The sequence below is a fragment of the Leptodactylus fuscus genome, chromosome 9, assembly GCF_031893055.1.
Source record: "Leptodactylus fuscus isolate aLepFus1 chromosome 9, aLepFus1.hap2, whole genome shotgun sequence".
Lineage (NCBI taxonomy): Eukaryota > Metazoa > Chordata > Amphibia > Anura > Leptodactylidae > Leptodactylus > Leptodactylus fuscus.
Window position 1 is genome coordinate 74,005,111 of NC_134273.1, and position 19,776 is coordinate 74,024,886.

Genomic DNA, 19,776 nt, shown 5'->3' on the forward strand with positions numbered 1-19,776 from the left:
ACACGACATGCTTAAAAATGAACATGTGAAATAGACCAAATAGTCCATTTATCACAGCTGTTTAGTTCACGGGTTCACGTATCCCTCAAAGATTTGTGTATCGACGGAAAGGGAAAAAAATAGGACATACTCTATTTTTTGACAATGTGAATAGCCACATTGTAATCAATGGGGGAATTTATCAACCTCTCTATGCTAATTTCTGGATCTTTCTCCACCTCCACCAGATCCATATCTTTGCATTATTTAATAGTTGCTTCTCCTCTGATTCTGGCATCGTTGGAATTCTATTTCTAGCCCCCATCGTTCCTGAGAAATAAGTGCCTCATATTCTGCTGTCAGGAGGGCGGTGTCAGGCGGGAGTAGGCACTGGCTGCCTCTGATTGGAGCCCTGGGTAACGCCCCTTTCCTCCTCCTGCCTGACACCGCCCACCTGACCATACAGAGCCAAATTAGCATATTAGGCACCAAAATTAATAGCACCGATTGCTCAGGAACCGTGGGGGCTACAGAAATAATTCAACGGAGCTGGAATCAGTGGAGCTGTGCCTATACAGAACTGGAGTTGGTGAAAGGTCCTCTTTAATGGAACACATCATAAGACACCCAAGTTCTGTGTCTCCTTCAACCACTCTATGAGAAAGTGGGCAAAGCAGGGCAGGGTGGAGACGCCTCAACCCAACATATTTATAATAACTCAAGCCAGAAAACTGGGTTATATAGAAAATCTATGGCACAGGATTCTATTCCGGTGTGAAATGTAGTGCTCCTGATTTATTAGAAAACTGGATCCAGTGAAGTATGTTAAGTATTAAGACTGGTATAAAAGATGCCAGTCTTTATAAATTCCTATCCATGTGCGGGCAGTCACACAGTCGATTTTTTTAATGTGTAAATAAGGCCTTATATTGGCAGGGGTCTGACACTTCGGGCACCCACAGATCAGCTGATCAAAGCAGCGGCAGCACTCTGATGAAGATGTAAGTCAATGGGGAGGAGCCACCACAATATACAATATACTAAGCTGTGCTTGGTGAGTAGTGAAGAAGATGCAGCGCTTGTCCATACATTGTGGTCTCGTCAAACAGCTGTTCATGGGGAGTGCTGGGCACTTGACCCTTATTAATGTGATATTGATAACCTATCCTGAGCACAGGTTGTCACTATTGCAGATCTCTTTCATTTATTACGTTAAATGTCTTCCTCTCACTTTTGGCTGGATGTTTGTATTTTGTACCAGATATATTGGCACTGTCTGTAGAAGTACACAATATGGCGATGTGATGTTGCAGCATAAGTCTATGGGCACGTGTTGGATTTTTTGTAAGAAAGATTCCAACACAGAATCTGCAGCACACGGGGTCAGACTGGATGGTCCACCAATGAAGTTAACACTAGGGGCCCAATATACAGCTGCATACAAATATTACCTGTCCCCAATTTGCAACTTCCTAAAACTATCCCTATTGAGAGCAGTTCAACACTTTTTCAGGATATAGGGAAAATGCATTATGATATACCATAGATCTGCAGGCTATAGTCACAGTCAGAAGTCACATCTGCGTTCGGTATTCCACTCAGGGAGTCTGCTTGGGAACCCTCCGAATGGAATACAGGACATATTAAAAAACAGTGAGCCATGAAAGCACATGGACCCCTAGACTATAATGGGGTCCGTGTGTTTTCCACGCGGTGAGCTAAGCGGACTCCCCGAACGGAATACCAAACGCAGATGTGAACCAGGCCTAACCTTCCGTCCTTATACATCATAATAAATAACATGTTGCTTATTAATGCAGATTTGAATCCTGTGAGAATACACTAAGGGCAAATTCCCACTGAAGAACAATGGGCTCAAAAAAAAGGGATTGTATTCCCTTTCTCAACTATTGACTGCACCTTGGCTGGTTGTCCGTGGGTCTGTGCCCCATTCTACCAACAGGTCGTGTCCCCATCTATCAAACATTGATTATGTAACCAATCGATTAAGGGGGACCCCTTTAGGTGGATCATTATAAATCTACTTTAAACTACTACTTACAATGCAAGTGAAAGGGGTTTGTGTTATCCCATATACAGTGTCCTGAATCAGTATGGATTTTGGGGCTTGCTCTGGATTTCACACTATAACAGCCCTTACGTTGAAATCCATGGTCAATCCAAATCAAACACCACACAAGTATCTCTTGGCAAGTATATATATATATATATATATATATATATATATATATATATATATACCAAGATCGCAACATTCACTTTTGCTATTCTTCATAAATTGTTCTTCATAATGTAGAAATTTAAGACAAAGCATTGGGAAAACGGATCCATCCACTACGACATGTCATCTAATCTACCGACAGAGATTAGCTCTTTCCAGGAAATATTGCTTGAAAGCAGGAGCGGCACCTAAATCCACTCATCAACGGAGAATAAGCTGTGAATGATATAAATAAACACACATTTGGCGAGCGTACAACTGTGTTCACAATCTCATTTAAATGAGGCGCCGCAGCATCTGCTCGACTAGGTGATTGCTTCAATACAGCCTAAAAAGCGGTCACAATTTCGGAGACTTGAGGCTGACTTACACCACGCATTTGGCCTACAGCAGATGTATACACCTCTGTGCCAAATACAACGTTTACATAAATCCAGGATAGGCTTATGTTGAGCAGACATATGCCAAAAGTTCAGCTTTAACGTACAAGTTTACATCCGGATACATCACTGAGCAAATCTTTAAAAGTAACACAACACGATGGCATTTGAGGGTCTGAGGCCTGGTTCACATCTGCGTTTGGGTTTCCGTTTGGGGAGTCCACTTGGGGGCTACCCTGATTGGAAACCTATCTGCATAAAAAAGTGGTTACCTTAGGAAACGATGGACCCCGAAGACTATATTGGTTTCCGTGTGGTTTCCGCTTGGTTTCTGCACGAAAAATGTGGAGAGAAAAGTGCTACTTGAAGGACTTTTCTCTCTGCATTTTTCATGTGGATAGGGGAACGGAATGGTCCAAACTCAGATGTGAACAAGAAGTGAGGCCTAGTTCACATCTGCAACGAAAAAATGGAGAAATGTGGGTGGGCACTCACCAATCAGTAGACGGCACTTTTCTTCTTTATATAAAAAAATGTTTTATTTGGAATAAGTAAAACAAATCCTCAGGGAGGGAGGGATGACATAAATTGGCAGAAAAAACAGGTTCACATCTGCATTCGGAGAGTCCGTTTGGGGAACCCCATGCACATAATACTAAGCACATTAAAAAGCGATGAGCGATGAAACCACATGGACCCCATAGACTATAATGGCGTTAATGGAGTCCGTGTGATTTCCGTGTGGCGTCCACATGAATCATGCGGAGAGAAAAGTACTTCAAGCAGACTCCCCGAATGGAATACCGAACGCAGATGTGAACCGGACCTGAGTGTCAGCACTCCTCTTGATCAGCTGTTTTTAGGGGCTATAGTGCTTGTGCACGCACCACAGCCTCTCCATTATTTACATGTCAGAAACTGCTGACGTGAATGGCAGAACACTGCAATGGTAAACCAAACATTGAGAAAAAGACAGAGTTCTCCCTAAAGCAGCTCCCTGCATGTAAGGCCTCGTTCACATCTGCATTGGTATTCCATCCGATGGGGTCCGCATGGGGACCCCCCGAACGGAAGACCGAACACAACTGCAAGCGCTGTGCAGTAAAAGCACACGGTTCCCCATAGACTATAATGGGGGTCCGTGTGCTTGCCGCCAGATCTCCGCACAGAACATGCGGACAGGAAAGTAGTTCACAATCTACTTTCCTATCTGCATGATTCATGTGGTTAGCGCGAGGCAAGCATTATTGTCTATGGGGTCCGTGTGCTTTTACTGCACTGAACTTGCAACTGCGTTTGGTATTCCGTTTGGGGGTCCCCATGCAGACTCCCCGAGACGGAATACCAATGCAGATATGAACGAGGGGTAAGATACTGGGACTGCATTGATAAGGTTTTTGGTGCTCATAGGCTCCTTTTAAGCAGTGACCTAATACGGTTTAAGCAAAAGTTCTAAGCAGGGGCACAACATATGATGTACAGAACCCTGACATCCAATCTGATGCAACATGCTATATGTGCAAACGCAGTCTGCTTACATGATGTAGATGTGTAATGCATTTAATAATATGGAAAATACATCAAATTTATCATTCCATCAAACTGTAGCGAAATAATCCACCCGTGAAGGTAAATTTCAACACCTCTCATCAGCAGAAGGCCGCCTTGTCCATCACTGTCACACTGAGGGATGGCGTTTTGACATGAGGCGCTCTACAGTACTTTATATTTAGGTATGGTAAATGACTGTACGCATCTTATGGAGGATGAAGAGAACTGGGAGCCATCAGGAATTCTCTGCAGTAATGAATAGGTCTGTCATTACTGCTCCATTAGCATTTCTAAATAAAGTTTAATGCTTTTTCTTAAAGGGATTGTCCAATGAATCACTGAGTAATGAAAAGATCTGTTTGCTGACAGGGAACACATATTACATTACGTACAATTAATAAATTTTGATGAAATCCTTCAAACTACAAAGTGAACAAGCAAGAAATATATATCTGCTGTATGACTTCTGCTAGCTTCATGGTTGGACATGCTGGTGCCAAGTATCAATAGGCAACACCAGGCTTTCTAATGAGTTGGATATCAAACCCTAACTAGAGATGGGCGAACCTCTTTCCCATTTCGTTTCGGGTCAAACCGGCAGTGAAATTATTATGCCCTAGGGGTCTCTTAGGACCCTAAAATATAATAGGTGAAGGCCCAAGGGAGGTGTAAAAACTAAATAAAAATTATACTCACCTTCCTTCACCTTCTTCGGGTCTCCTTGTGGTGTCCGGCGCTCTCTCAGACTCATCTTGGTGATGTCACGCACTTGGGGTCACAATCAATAGGGCGTGCTATATGTCATGGCGCTCATATCACAGCTGTGGCCCAATCACAGGCCTTAGCAGAGACCCGCAGGCACATGACGTCACCATGAGGGGGCTGGACGCACGAGGAGGCCCAAAAGAGGTGAGGGAAGGGGAGTATTTTTTTTTTTTTTTTTTCCACATTCCCTTGGCCTCCAGTTATTATACACTGCGGTCTGAAGAGACCCCATAATATAATAATTTAGCCCAATGTATGTCACAGAGGCCATTGTGGTTCATCCGAGATGAATCCATAATTGTTTGGTTTAGTTAAAAACACAATTTGGGATATTCAGGTCGAACTCAGCTCATCCCTAAGCAGTTTTCCCACTTGTATTCCTAACTAGCAAATGTGACCGGCTTTTCGCCCTTATGTCCCTCATAGTTGTATTGACTTACCCAGTCAAGTCTCTGATGCTAAAGTAGTCATTAATTGGTGGAAGGTGATCTCTTAAGGATGTCAGGCCGGGACATGGTGATCATACAAATAATACAGATTAAGATCATACCAGGTAATTCTACCCGTCTTCCCCCATTGAAGTCCTGTGGATATATGTAAGAACTACTCATTATAAAAGGATGTTGTATACACAGCATTGCACCTTGATATTCCCAGTAGTCTTGTCCGGCCTTCAGACAACTGTCTTACAGTATCCTACAGTCTGAGCCAATTGACAGACAGTCCTAGAAGTATAAGCTTCTACTGATCTTTGGACAGTCTTGAGGGTGAAGGAAGTACCGGTGATTCCTGTAATACCAATATGAGACCACGGCTAGACAACAACTTTGCAAGATGTCTGCCAGATATGGATTGCAATATTGAAACTGCAAATTTTGACCATTTCACAATCTGCGTTGTGCAGCTTCTTTCTCCTTGACCCCTACACTTCAATAGAAATCATATGCAATGTGAAATGTTACTGCTACGGTCCATATTCACATGTACCATAGTGCCACTGTCACATCTAATGTGCTTTATGGTCACTAACTTTTCAGACAACATAGTATGGTCCAACATGTAATGCACCTATTAAAAAATGTTGCTGCTTTCTGTCTAAAGATGTCTCTAAAGTTACTACCACTAGGTGTCTCCCTTCTAGGCAATTTGCTGCTCACTCCCTGTGGCTAAGGATGTTCTGTCCATAGAAACCTTTTAAAAAAGCAAGATCGGTTCATGTTGAGTGCATGAATGAGGCACTGACTAGTCGCTGATGTAGTCATAGACAGCAAGCAGTTTGCCTTATGTGCTCAGATTTCATTTTTTTTCTGTCTCAGGGATCCTCATGCCCTGGATCTCATATATTATGGTCACTAGGGCTTTCTCAGCTATTTGCTTGCTATTTTACAGTTACTCCTGGAAAAATTACATATAAAGAAACCAGTAGTAGTTATAATGGATAAGGGCAGGAGGCAGACTGCTCCTCATTGTACACACCACTTGCCATAGACAGAAATGTAAAATATGCTGTGGCCATAATGGGGCTATGAGCAGCAGAAAAACTGATAGGCCACCATGTATGAAGGCTTATACAGCCATAGAACAGACTGCCCAGTAAGACCCTGTAGATATTTCATCTTCTTCATATAAGTAATAAATTCTGACTTTTACCTTTACCAAGAAGTTTCCAAGTTACTGTAATGTTGAGAAAGCTGCGACGATCACTGAAGACGTCCAATTACATCTAAGGGGAAGGTGTGCAGGACAAGTTATATCATATTGAGTCAGGCTTGTCATAGGAATCTAGATAGTCAACAGACGGATCATGTATCATTGCACTGTCATAGTGTGAGAAACGCTAAGTCACCAAGGAATGTATGTGACAACATCTGCAGAAAACATTGCTGTGTATCCACTGCAGACATGTAAGCCGGTTAACCCGTCACTGCCGGCCGTGTTACAATCCTGCTTATAGAAATGCAAGAATCAATCTGTTCTACAAGTTTTCTTCTGCCCCCTGGATACAGTTTACAATGGAGCTGCTGGACCGGATAGGTGAGTATAGTCATGTTAAAAAAATTTACCTCCTCTGGCCTAAATAAAAAATGAAATATTATCCTGGACAACCCCTTTAAAGTTAATATAGCCATAAGTCACTAGGACAAAGTTACATTACAGTTGCACTAAGTAAGCCATAACATTGTAATAGTTCACTAAGACTCTACTGTATCTCCAACAGAAACACAAAGAACACTCGTGACTTGGGATATATTGAGCAGAGGCGACATAGTTATGACCGACCATGGATTATAAATGCAAACAATGCTACTGTACAGTGTAAAGCCTGTGAAACTTGTTTTTCTTGTGAAAACCTATATCAAGTGTAACACATAAAGATTCTTCCAGGAAGATAAAACGTTATCTTATGTGTGCAAACCTGACACATATTGTCAAAATTTTCGTCTTACACTCAGATTACTGTAATGGACATGTAGTAAATTTTTGTGGCATATGAATGGTTATGGAAACCCTATTGGGATGCAGATTTTTTTTTTTTTTTTATTCAACACTGATTTCCATGTAGTCCGGCACTATGTTATGGCTGGCGCCCCAACCCTAGTGGATATGTGAGGTTCCATGGACCCATAAGGAATAATCTGGAATAGTCATCTGCTTCGACTGAAACTTATTTTCTGTTTCAATATTTTTGACTGTTTTAACAAATACAAGTATCTAAGGCTAGGTTCACATCTACACTGAGCTCTCAGTCATTGGGGTTCACTGGAGGATCCGAACGATGAAGAGCCCAACTGCGAAAGCAGCAAATACCTGCGAAAACTGTCAGATCCCATAGATTATAATGGGGTCAGCCAGGTGTCCACCACAATGCAGTAACAATTAGTATTAAGGGAGTCTACAAATGAATAATTACAATAGAAAAACATAGATTAGGGCTCAGATATCAAGTACATTTTGTGTTTACACTTGTTTCAGAAGTTCAGGAGCTGCCCTTGAGGACTAAGGTGGTGAGGGATAGTTTATTGACTCTCTGCTCAACCATACTGATAGCCTTAAGGTTCGTTCACACGGAGCAAGAGGGGGCGGATTTTGGCCCTGAATCCAAATCAGAATCTGCCCCCTCACAATAGAGGTCTATGTAGTTTTGTACTTTTTTGCATGGGCGGTATGTTCCCATTCACGGAAAAAAGTAAGCTAGCTGCCCTTTCTTCAGGCGGATTCCGCTGCTGATTCAGCCCTGAGTCCGCCTCGCGGCAGCACCCTCCGGTCTAGGCCTATTCATTTGGGCCTACTCCAGAGCGGGAAGCCGCGACTGTCGCGGCAGATGCATTTTGGTCCTATTCTGACGTGGCTTCTGCATCACAATCAGGACCAAAATCCTCCAATCCGTGCCCTGTGTGAACTAGCCCTTATGGAAAAATGAGTCCAGGGCTCTCTCTAGCCTTTGATGTCTGAATTCTATCTAATTCATTGAAATCTTGTATGGACAAATTCTAATATAATACCCCAAATTGTCTCCAACATCAGTAATCTGGTAATAAGTATGAACCTAATGTACAATGTAATGTACAATAAGGCAGATGTAGAAAAAAAACTAAAACAAATCAATTTTTGGTGTGACCATCCATTGGAGGAGGAGACCTGGAAGTGATGATACGGCCCCCGCAGAGCCTTGATCTCTACATCCTCCAGTCTGTCTGGGATTACATGAAGAGCCTGAAGGATTGGAGCAAGTCTATATCCACAGAAGATCTGGGCTTAGTTCTCCAAAAAGGCGGGAACAATCTCCCTGCCGAGATCCTTCAAAAACTGTCTGCAAGTGTACTAAGAAGAATTGATGGAAGGCAATTAATTGACAAAAATAAACTATTAGCGCTTCTATTTTTGAAAGCATTCTTACTTTTTTCCCATGCCGCTTCAAACTTTTGCACAGTACTGCATATTAGCAAGATTTAGTGCTACATATGTTCTGTTATTTGATCAGAAGGTGGTTTTCCACTGGAACACTAGGATGACGTAAAATCGTAATTGGAGGATATCCAGCAGTAAGGACCCTCAAGTAGTTTCTGTTCCCCATTCCCTACTGAGTGATAACTTTGCACATGTAGTCATGTATCATTATGATTAAAGGAGATTTGGATACCTGTGCATACCCTTACCCAGGGAACTACCTAACCCATATTCATTACAATGGAGGGCAACTGACCCCTACATTTTCACTTAGAGGAGGTTCCAACTCTAAGACGCCCCCACAACTAAATGATCTAAAAATATTTAAGTGGGAAACCCTTCTACAAAGCATTGCTATGAAGAAACATCCACATGTACTGCTTTTTTTGCACCAGATTTTTGCTGTAGAATACATCCTATGAATTGCATACGTTGAAAATCTGCAGCAACAAGTAAACCGAGAGTCTACCACCAGCAAACTGCTTCTGTGCATGGTGCACATATACTTTTTTGGCAAAGTACAATCTCGATGATGACAAAGTCAACATTTAGGCTACTTAGGCCCGACTCACATCTGCGTTCGGTATTCCATTCGGGGAGTCTGTTTGGAGAATGCATTAAAAAGCGGTGATCAATGAAAGCACATGGACCACCCCATAGACAATAATGGGGTCCATGTGTTTTCCGCAAGAGTTATGTGGAGAGAAATGCACTACTTTCCTCTCCACATGATTCGTGCGGACTCCATGTGGAAAACACACGGACCCCATTATAGTCTATAGGGTCTGTGTGCTTTCATTGCTCACCGCTTTTTAATGCGTTTGTATTCCATTTGAGCGGTCCCCATATGGAGGAATACTGAACAAAGATGTGAACCAGGCCTTACATGTGGTCAATATTTGTCCAAACCAGGAGTGTCCAAAACATAAAAGTACAAAAATTTACATTGTACCTTTTCTCCGTAGACGCCACTTCTCATTTTGGTTTACAAATGTTGATGCAAAACACTAAAGCCTCCTGCACACGACCCTAGTAGATTTACTGCGGATCCACAATTGCAAATAGAAGCTATGGATGAGTGCAGGAGGCCTAAGGTCACACACACACCCGACCGTAGTCCACAAAAACCGATCCATATAAAACATGTCACTATGTCATCTGCAACCACGGATCCACAAAAAGGCTTGTACGATCCCGACAATAGTCTTTGCCGCAAATGCGAACAAGACTGGGACATGATTCGTAATTTGCGGTCCTTGACTACACCACGGACGCATGACCGCAAGAAAAATTACATATATGCATGAGGCCTAACCAAATACTAACCCTGGGAAAGTGGCTGTATTCCATATACTGTAGATAGATGTTCCGTGGTCTTGAGGCCGCCAGAGCACCTGGAAGTCATTTTGGTCGGGTCAATTTCTCCAGGAGAATTTGGGTGAGATTTTTTTTCAATATTATCCACATCACCGATACTATAATAATCTGCAGATTTTCGAACCCCAATTCTGGAGATACCCCATCAGTGCAGGTAGTACTAGAAACACAGGTGTATATGCAGTAAAGTGTTAACTTTAGGAGAGGCATTTCTGGTATGTCGTCCTCCATAGTCTATACGTCTGTCTACAAATACACTGAAGGGCACCCTGAAAGACTTTCCTACCTAGCTGACAGGGTAAAGTAGATAAGGAATCAAACAATGGCCTCAGACACGACACAGCGCTTACTGTCAGATGTTATGGGGTAAGCCTCCAATACATTTATCATTCATCTACAGGTTAAGTGATCACCGGGACCCCCACCAGCCACTAGAATGGGGATGTCAAGCCCTCCCCCATTCTGGAGGAGTTTTAATGAAGTGCTGCTCTATTCAGTGTCAGTCCTATAATCACCGAACGAAACTATAGGTTGCGAGTATCACCGACACTCCATTCAGACTCCTTCAGTACAAGGACCCCCAGTCTATTGATAAGTGGGGGCCCAGTGATCAAACTGTAATCACTTTTGCTCTCAATATGTGATACATTTTTTGTGGGAATCTCTTTAACCCCCTCTTTGCAGCTCAGTCCCATTAAAGCAAATGAGATTGAGCTTCCATACAAATCACAACCACTATACAGTATAATGCATGGCATTGCGCTTGGTAAGTAGTAAAGCAGCTGCAGCATTTGTCTCATCAAACAACTCATGGGCATGGGTCCCGGTTTTGGCCCCACACCGATTTAGCATTGATCTATCCTACAAATTGCAACCATTACCTGACTAAGGAGATCCATAGGCCTACTACAGACACCTCTATGTACCTTATGTATAGGTCTCTGCAGAGTTATCCTATATACCTTGCCCAAGAGACTATATAATGCTGCAGTTGTAGTGTCAGGGGGTTAAGGTGAATATAATGCATATTATAAAGTTTAACAAATATGTAGCTGTGAGCGCTGCTGTGCAGGAGAACTACTGAAGGGGCTTATAGAACTGGTGGGTACCAGACCCCTACCGAAATAAAGTTAGAACATATCCAAGCAATGTGCTATTACCATTGCAAGATGGGAATACCCTTAATATGGGTTTGTGTCATCCCAGGCAATGGGGATTTACTAATCTTGTCTAATATGTAAACTGGACAATAGGGGGAATTTATTAAGACTGGCGTTCTTTACTGACTTAATAAAGTCCCTTGCTGGAGCGACACACCAAAACGAAAGGTTCAGGCCTCTTAATAAGCGGGGCCACTCCTGTGCACCAGAATTGAACACTGTGCCAGCCAAGGACTGGCAGGGATTTCAGGTATAACTCCCACTAGCTTTGTGGCATGAGTTATAGTAAATTTGTTGCGTGTTCTTGCCCACCTTATTCTCCACCCCTCCACAAAAAGTGGCAAGCAGGGTGCAGGAGAGACAATGTGGCACATCTTTGACACCATAAAAGGCTGTGTGCCAAAGTTGCACCAATTGCACACACCTACATCAGACTCATGTACATAGGTAAGCAAATTCCTATATAAAGGAGTTATTAGAGGGCTGGAGGCAGATGCTTCAAAATTTTCAAGGCATTGACCTCTAAATAAATCTGCAGGAGATCCCGTACCCCAGAATGGAAATCTACTCCAGGAGATCACATGCAGCAGATTTTGCAGCAGTTACTTCTCTGAGCTCCATTCACTCTGGGGTACGGGATGTAGATGGGGGGTTTGCCTTCCCCTGGATCAACACTGTAGGGGATTGTAGGGTTATAGGTTGAACTTGATGGACTGATGTCTTCATACAGCCTCATCTGCTATATAACTATATGTAACTATGAATAGCAAGAAGATAAATTTCAGAAAACCCTATTCAGATGTATTAAACTCATAGAAATTTCTGCAACAAAATCTGCAGCATGTGAAGGCGCCCCTAAAAGTAAAGCTGTCAGGGAGCTCTGTGAGGTATAGTTTTATGTGATGTGGTGCAAAATTGCTAAATAACAAGCAGAGTCATTCCAAGGTTACAAAGAAAATTTGGCAAACCATGACTCCTGGGAAAAGATTGCAGTGTTAGCGCTACCGCCAATAAAAAGTGAAGAGTAGCCATGTTGCAACTGATGAAATGTTGCGACCTCAACATCACGCCTGCAAAAAAAAAAGCAGACCTGATGGCCATCTGCTATGGCCAAAGTCATTGTGTCACCCCAGCCTGAAAGAGATTTTGCAGGCGAACTGAAATATTGGGCTTGGATAAAAAAAAAGAAGTGCTACCTACCTCCGGTCCCCCATTTCCATCGCTTTTCACACAGGTTGGGCCGGAAATTAAGCAGCTCAAGTGATCGCTGTAGCCAATCATTGTCCAAAGCAGGCGCTTGTTGGGTACCAGTGACATATTAGCAGTGGCATCACAAGTACTCAATGTGTGACTGTGAGCGGAACCCAAACTGTGAGCCATTCACTTCTGGCACAGCTAGAGCAGGCACAGAATGGAACGGGAGGCTCGTTTTTTTAAATTTCCTCATACTCTAGTTCCCGTTTGCCTGGAAAAACCCTTAAGGCCGGGACCCCACGTTGCGACACCACGCAAGTGTTTTTGATAATCGCAGCATGTCAGTTATACCTATGGAAACGCTGGCATTTTCCGTATAGGTATAATAGGTGAAGAACGTCCACAGGGTAAAACTCTGCAGACTTTCTGTGAAAGTCACTGCAGAAAAACTGCCATGCGTTTCTGGCGTGGTCTTTCCTGCATTGTTTTTTTGTTGCGGCTCACTACATAGGGACTTATGCTTGGTTCACATCTGCATTTGGTAATCCATTCATGGAGTCTGCATGGGGTTCCTCTTAACCCTTAAGTACTATCATGATGTCAATCATACGCCACTACCATAGACATATCATTATGACAGACGCCATGATAGTACTTAAGGGTTAAATGACATGCACCCTCTGCTGGGGTGTATACCTAAAGGGGAAATGTAAAGGTAAATGTATGCCAGATTTATGGTGTAAATCTTGATAAATTTGCCAGAAAAATATGCCCCATTGTGTCTCTTTAGGCTAAGGTCTACGTTGCGTACACGCAATGGTCAGCTGCATCAAAATCATGGATGAGTATTTCAATCACCTACGGTTTTCAACCTTTGCAATGAGGCCATGCGCCTAGAAATGCGCCATGAAATCTGCTGCAAAATCCATCACTTTTTGGCTGTTTTATGTACAGGCAGCTCCACTATGGGATATCAGTAGCAAACTTCTTACAGTTGACCTGACACCACATAGGGCCTTAGCCTAACAGTATTAGTATGTTTGTCCCTATGTATATATGATGAAATTAGATCATGAGTTACGCCATATTCGCCCACATCTATATCCTAAGCATTTCTATGATTTGCCATCAGGCTAGGGCTACATAGTGACTTGCAGGCACGTGATACAAGATCACAATGTCATCACAGCCAGGGATAGCGAATCACATCACAATGATAGGGAATATGGTTGTGTTGCGACCCACAAGTTGCTGTGATTCCTGTGTGACCGTATTTACTATCATGAGTTGCGACCGGCAGCACAACATTTGCAATGTTAATGTCAGGCAGCCAAAACTTACTGTGTATCTTTAGCCTCATAGACAGGTGCGGAGAGATACAGGCTGCAGATTTTGTAGGAATATATGCCATTCTTTCCAAAAAATAAATGAAATATATATATATATATATATATATATATATATATATATATATATATATACACACACAGTGTTAGGCCCGTTTTGTGACTGCGATGTGAAGTGCACAGGGCACAGTGTGACAACCTAAGTGACAATGACAACAATGCCCCAATAGAAAAGAACCAGAGTATCGATACTTGTTCCCCCACGGCATAGACAGTTCTCCATGATGACAAGTGTGGGAATGTGTTGGGAACAAAGGGAGAAAAACAAGGCGATATAAGGGTGAATTCACACCAGGCAGATTTGTCGTTGAATTTTTTGCAACTGAAAATCACTTCCATTCATCGGCATAGAAGCTGGCAGAAAGCACATGGATTGCTGTAAAGAACATTCAGAAAAATAGGACAGTCTCAAAAATTTCTGCAATCCGTCTGCCGCTGGTGAATACACACTAATGCACAAGTATACATAACACATACATTATGAGAATTGTATACCATGGTGCTTATAGAAAGAGGCCTAGCCAGCAAGCGGTGCATTACCTGTGGGTAGGGGTCCTACATGCAGGTCAGTGTGAGGCGGTAGCGAGCTCATTGCTGTCCTGGCTGCAGGGAGACCATGCTGGCTGCTGCATTCATTGCTGATCCTGGCACAGAAGCTTCACATCCAGGCTATGGCAGCAGCTCTGTTCCTAGACACTGCTGTATGTATGAGTGAGTGAGATCTCTGCCCCCTCCCTGGGCCTCACTGAGGAGGAGGAGGCGGTGATGGGAGCTGAATAAGGGATGCTGCTGGAGGAAGACAGGGCTTTACAGTCTATGGCAATGTAGCTGATGGTAGGCATGTGCCATCTGCTGTGCCAGGGTGATCTGCACCAAGCCTTTCTAGCTGCCACCTTTGTTGCCAGCCCAACCCATTCATAGGAGGAATATACTGAACACCTCCCTTTCATGAATCTCCATGTGCAGCTGCAGATCACTGCTAGATACTCATGTGCCTTGGAACAGGGACAATACGTCCCTCTGTGTGTATACAAGAAGGATACAATATGACAATACAAGGAGGAGATTTCAACCAAAATAGACAAATGTTTCTAATATTTATACAATGTGATGTACACAAGGGGAAGCAAAACAGCACACAGGGCATATAGTAGGTCAGAACCTTTATTTTTTTGATAAATACAATATTGCTAAATACATAATGTTTACTGTAAATAATCACCAGAGAAAGGGTTAAATGGATCTTTCTGATTTGACAATACAGTGCCACCTGGTGGTCAGTCCTGTGAACATGCACTAGCCACATACTAAATACACAAAAGCAAAACCACTAAGGAATATCTATCTATCTATCTATCTATCTATCTATCTATCTATCTATCTATCTCCTATCTATCTATCTATCTATCTATCTATCTATCTATCTCCTATCTATCTATCTATCTATCTCCTATCTATCTATCTATCTATCTATCTATCTATCTATCTATCTATCTATCTATCTATCTATCTATGCACACAGGGGAATCCAGGTTGGAATATCTTGCATTTCCCAGCCTGAGCCCAGTCATGACTCCTTGCATGGTAATCCCTGCCCTGCCGCCTCACATCTTCACTGTACCATGCAATATAAAGACTGGAAAGTAGAGCTGAGAGTAGATAGCAACTCCTAGCATCATAAATCCCTAAGATGCAGGGAGTCCGGTCTGCTGACTTGGTTTGGGCTGGGAAATCTGGGCAATGTTTGGACCTGGGGCATCTTGATAAATCAGGAGTGTATTATACCTGTCCGGCAGCTTATTAAGACTGGCGTATGAAATGCCAGTCTTAATAAACCTGCCCCATTGATTTCCCTAGGGCTATTCACATGTGTTTTTTTGTTTGATGGACTGTTTTAAAAGACCATCACAAAATGGGACATATCCTTATTTTGTTTGTTTTCATGTATCCGTCAATAGCATCAACTCCTTAAAGGGATCCTATCATTCAGACGACATTTTTTCTAAGTACCACGTTGGAATAGCCTTAAGAAAGGCTATTCTTCTCCTACCTTTCGTCGTCTTCTCTGCACCTCCGTTCGCCTACAATCCCGGTTTCTCTCGGTATGCAAATTAGCTCTCTCACAGCACTGGGGGTGGGCCCCAGCACTCAGACAGCACTGGGGGTGGCTCCAATGCTGCGAGAGAACTCTCTCCAGTGCCGCCCCATCTTCATCAGGAATGGCCTCTTCATTCTCTTCTTCTGGCGGTGTCTTCTTACTTCTAGGCCTCGGGCAGAGCAGACTGCGCATCTCCACAGGCCCCGAGAAAATGGCTGCTTACAATACTATGCAAGTGGCCATTTTCTCGTGGCCTATGGACATGCTCAGTCTGCTCTGCCCAAGGCCAGAGGCCTTAGAAGTTACAAGCCACTGCTAGAAGAAGAGGCTGAAGTTGACGTTGCTGAAGAAGAGGAGGTGGCGCTGGAGAGAGTTCTCTCGCAGCATTGGGGATGAACCCACTGCTGTCTGAGCACTGGAGCCCGCCCACAGTGCTGTGAGAGAGCTAATTTACATACCGACAAGAAGCGGGATTGTAGGCGAACGGCGGCGCGGAGAAGACAACGAAAGGTAGGAGAAGAATAGCCTTTCTTAAGGCTATTCCGACGTGGTACTTAGAAAAAAAATGGCGTCTGAATGATAGGATCCCTTTAAGGAATCTATGAAAATGATGCCCCACTGATGCAAATGGCAGTAGCAAAACAGACATGGCATCCATACTTAAAGCTGTTTACTCTCAAGTTCCCACGCATCAGGCCTCGACCATCGGTTAACTGAATAACTCGCATTCACATGCATTGAAATGAATGCAGCCGTGTGACAGATGTTAAAAAACCCTTCATCACACGTCCAGTTATGACTGTTGTGTGACTATAGGGTTAGGATACGTGCTGATGGCGTGGCAGCCACAAATTAACGTAGAATTATACAATATAATTGTGCATTCTTTGATGGCTCCTGTTGGGGTATTGGCTGCACTCTTAGACAAAATGTACGCAACTAAAACAATAATGCGACTTGGCTGCTACTTAGAGTCAGGCAACTCTTTTAGAGCTGTGAAAACACATTCAAGTCGCAGACAGGTTGCATTTGCTATTTACATCAGTCTGTGGTATAAAAGTCACCTGCAAACCAAAATATAACAGGTTTGAAATTTACTGTGCATGGGTTGCCGCAATGATGTCACATGTTGCAATATGCGTGACTTGTGTGTTGTCATATAGCTCTGGCCTTATACTAGTAGCCAGGGAATGCTGCTGCAGGGTCACTTTTGATGCCCAGAGATGCAGATCCGGTCACACATCTGTTACTGCCTTGAATACATTGAAGTCACACAAGGAGCTTTATTCACCAGAGCTGTGTGACTTGGTCCACATCGGATGTACTCACATTGGATTAGCTATCGTGAACTTCCCAGCAGCTAATCCTCTGTGATATATAGTATCAGCAACATGGGTGAGATTTAACCAAAACGCTTCTTCATATTGCTCAAATAACCTGCAGCCAGGGGCATAACTAGGAAAGAACGGGGCTCCCCCACACACCCCTTTACTGGCCCCCACACAGTATACTGCCCCTTTTTCTGGGCCCCACACAGTATTTTGACCCCTTTACTGGGCACTACACAGTATACTGCCCACTGTACTATCCCCCATTCAGTGTGCTGCCCCTTTTACTGGCCACATTCCAAATACTGACCCCTTTACTGGCCCCCATTCCATATACTGTCCCCTACACAGTAACTGCCCCCTCTACTGGCCCCCATTAGGCTATCTACTGGATTATTCCAACATGTAACAGCTGATAACCAACCCCGCTCCTGCACGTGGGCCTCATCTGCTTCAGCTTCTTCCTGTTGCAACATATTACATCCCAAAGCTAAACAATATTGGAATGCAACGTCCAGATGTAGTTCAGCATCAAAACATAGTCCCATTCATTAAGCTACTTCCCCTGTTTTTGGTGTAAATTGCATTGCCTTTTTGTGGGGTTTTTTTCCACCAGCAAACAACCAAAGATCAGCAGGTCTCCATACAACTGTTTCACTAACTGTTTCACTTTTTTGCAACTAGAAATCGTGGTCACAGCCCTCCATGGGTTGCAATGTGACTCCATTCATTAACATTAGTGAAGGAATTGCAACTGGGCAATCTGGGAGTAATGGCAAAAGTTGCCATATTGGCCATAATGCAGTGGAGGTTCACCATCCTGCTGTGACTACCCTATGAATTCCACTGCAAAAACCACCAGATTTAGCCAAGATGGAAAATCCACTCCTGGTTTACTGCAACAGGAAATAAGCAGTGGCCACGTCTTGTGCGTCCCCAGTATATACAAAAGCAAATGTAACCAGGGCAAAACTGAGGACAGGTCCTATTTCTGTCCATTTTGTGACCTTTGTTCACTGACCTCAGTGAATTGGGGTGTGGAGGGATGGGTGGAACATGGATGTCATCCAGTGGTATGGATGTCTCCTAACATTGGATGTTGCGAGACACAACTGCCCACTTGGAAGTAGAATGGCCGAGGAAACTATCCAACAGCCAGCTAGTATTGTACATGGGTCCTATTCTAATAATCAGACCTGTGCACAATAACCTCTGGATGTCGGACTGTTTCTGAAGCAACTCTTACCACTTAGTGTGCAGATATTTGCTTGGGCAGAAACGTGTGTCTGCACAACCCCTTATAGAGGACCTTTCATCAGATTGGGCACAGGCAGTTCTATACACTGCTGGAAAGCTGACAGTGCGCTGAATTCAGCACACTATCGGCTTTCCCGATCTGTGCCCCGGGTAAAGCGCTATCGGTCCCGGTACCGTAGCTCTTTACAGTCAGAAGGGCGTTCCTGACAGTCGTTCCCAGCAGCGCCTATCGCGCTATACAGTGTGAGCGGGGAGGAATGCCCCCTCCCTCTGCTCACAGTGCTCGTCCATAGACGAGTATTATCAGGAGGGGAGGTGGCGTTCCTCCCCACTCACACTGTACAGCGCGATAGGCGCTGCTGTGGAGGACACGGCTTTCCAGCAGTATATGGAACTGCCTGTGCCCAATCTGATGAAAGGTCCTCTTTAAATAATATTTCTGCCGGTCTTCATATCTCTTGCACCAGTGTTAGAAGTGAGCTGCCCTTTCTTGCTGCAGATTCCGCAGCAGAATCCGCCGCAGCGTCTGTAGCGCGACACTCCCTCCTGACTAGGCCCATTCATTTGGGCCTAATCCGGAGCAGAATGCCGCGACTGGATGGTAGTGCACTACCCCGGCATCCAGTCACGGCTAGCCGTTTTTTGGAATGGATTCTGTGGCAGCCTCCGCCTTCTCATGAATGAGGTGAAACCTGGGCAGTGCACCTGGACTGAAATAAATTTCAGACACCATTTATGATGGCCCCCAGTTCGCCATTCCCCATTGTTGTAAAAAATTTTGTCTGGCATTTAAAAAGTAGCAAACTAAAGCTACCTGTTCCTTTTGGAAGATTTATTCTGGCTTGGCTTTATTCCCAGATTATGCTACTAAGTTTCAAGAAAACCAGGAATTGATCTATAGCAGTGTTTCTCAACCTCTTCCCAATCAAGTACCCCCGAAGTAGTGATCTCTTATAAATGACTTATGACGTAATGGCCCCGCGTGTAACATAATGGCTTCCATACCCAGTGATATCTATATTACATGCTACACTGCATACAGGTCCCTCCTGTCCTGGGTGGTTGCCCATACAAGGCCACAGGCACCATCC

At 43.6% G+C, this 19,776-nt stretch overlaps 1 protein-coding gene across 1 annotated transcript in view; it reads right to left on the reverse strand.

The window, feature by feature from the left end:
• TLCD4 (TLC domain containing 4) overlaps window positions 1-14,909 on the reverse strand; it is a 39,388-nt gene extending 24,479 nt beyond the window's left edge. Inside the window, exon 1 of the mRNA XM_075287340.1 lies at window positions 14,543-14,909. The gene's annotated coding sequence lies outside the window, so the exon portion shown is untranslated. The remainder of the gene's footprint in view (window positions 1-14,542) is intronic.
• Window positions 14,910-19,776: the final 4,867 nt, after the last annotated feature.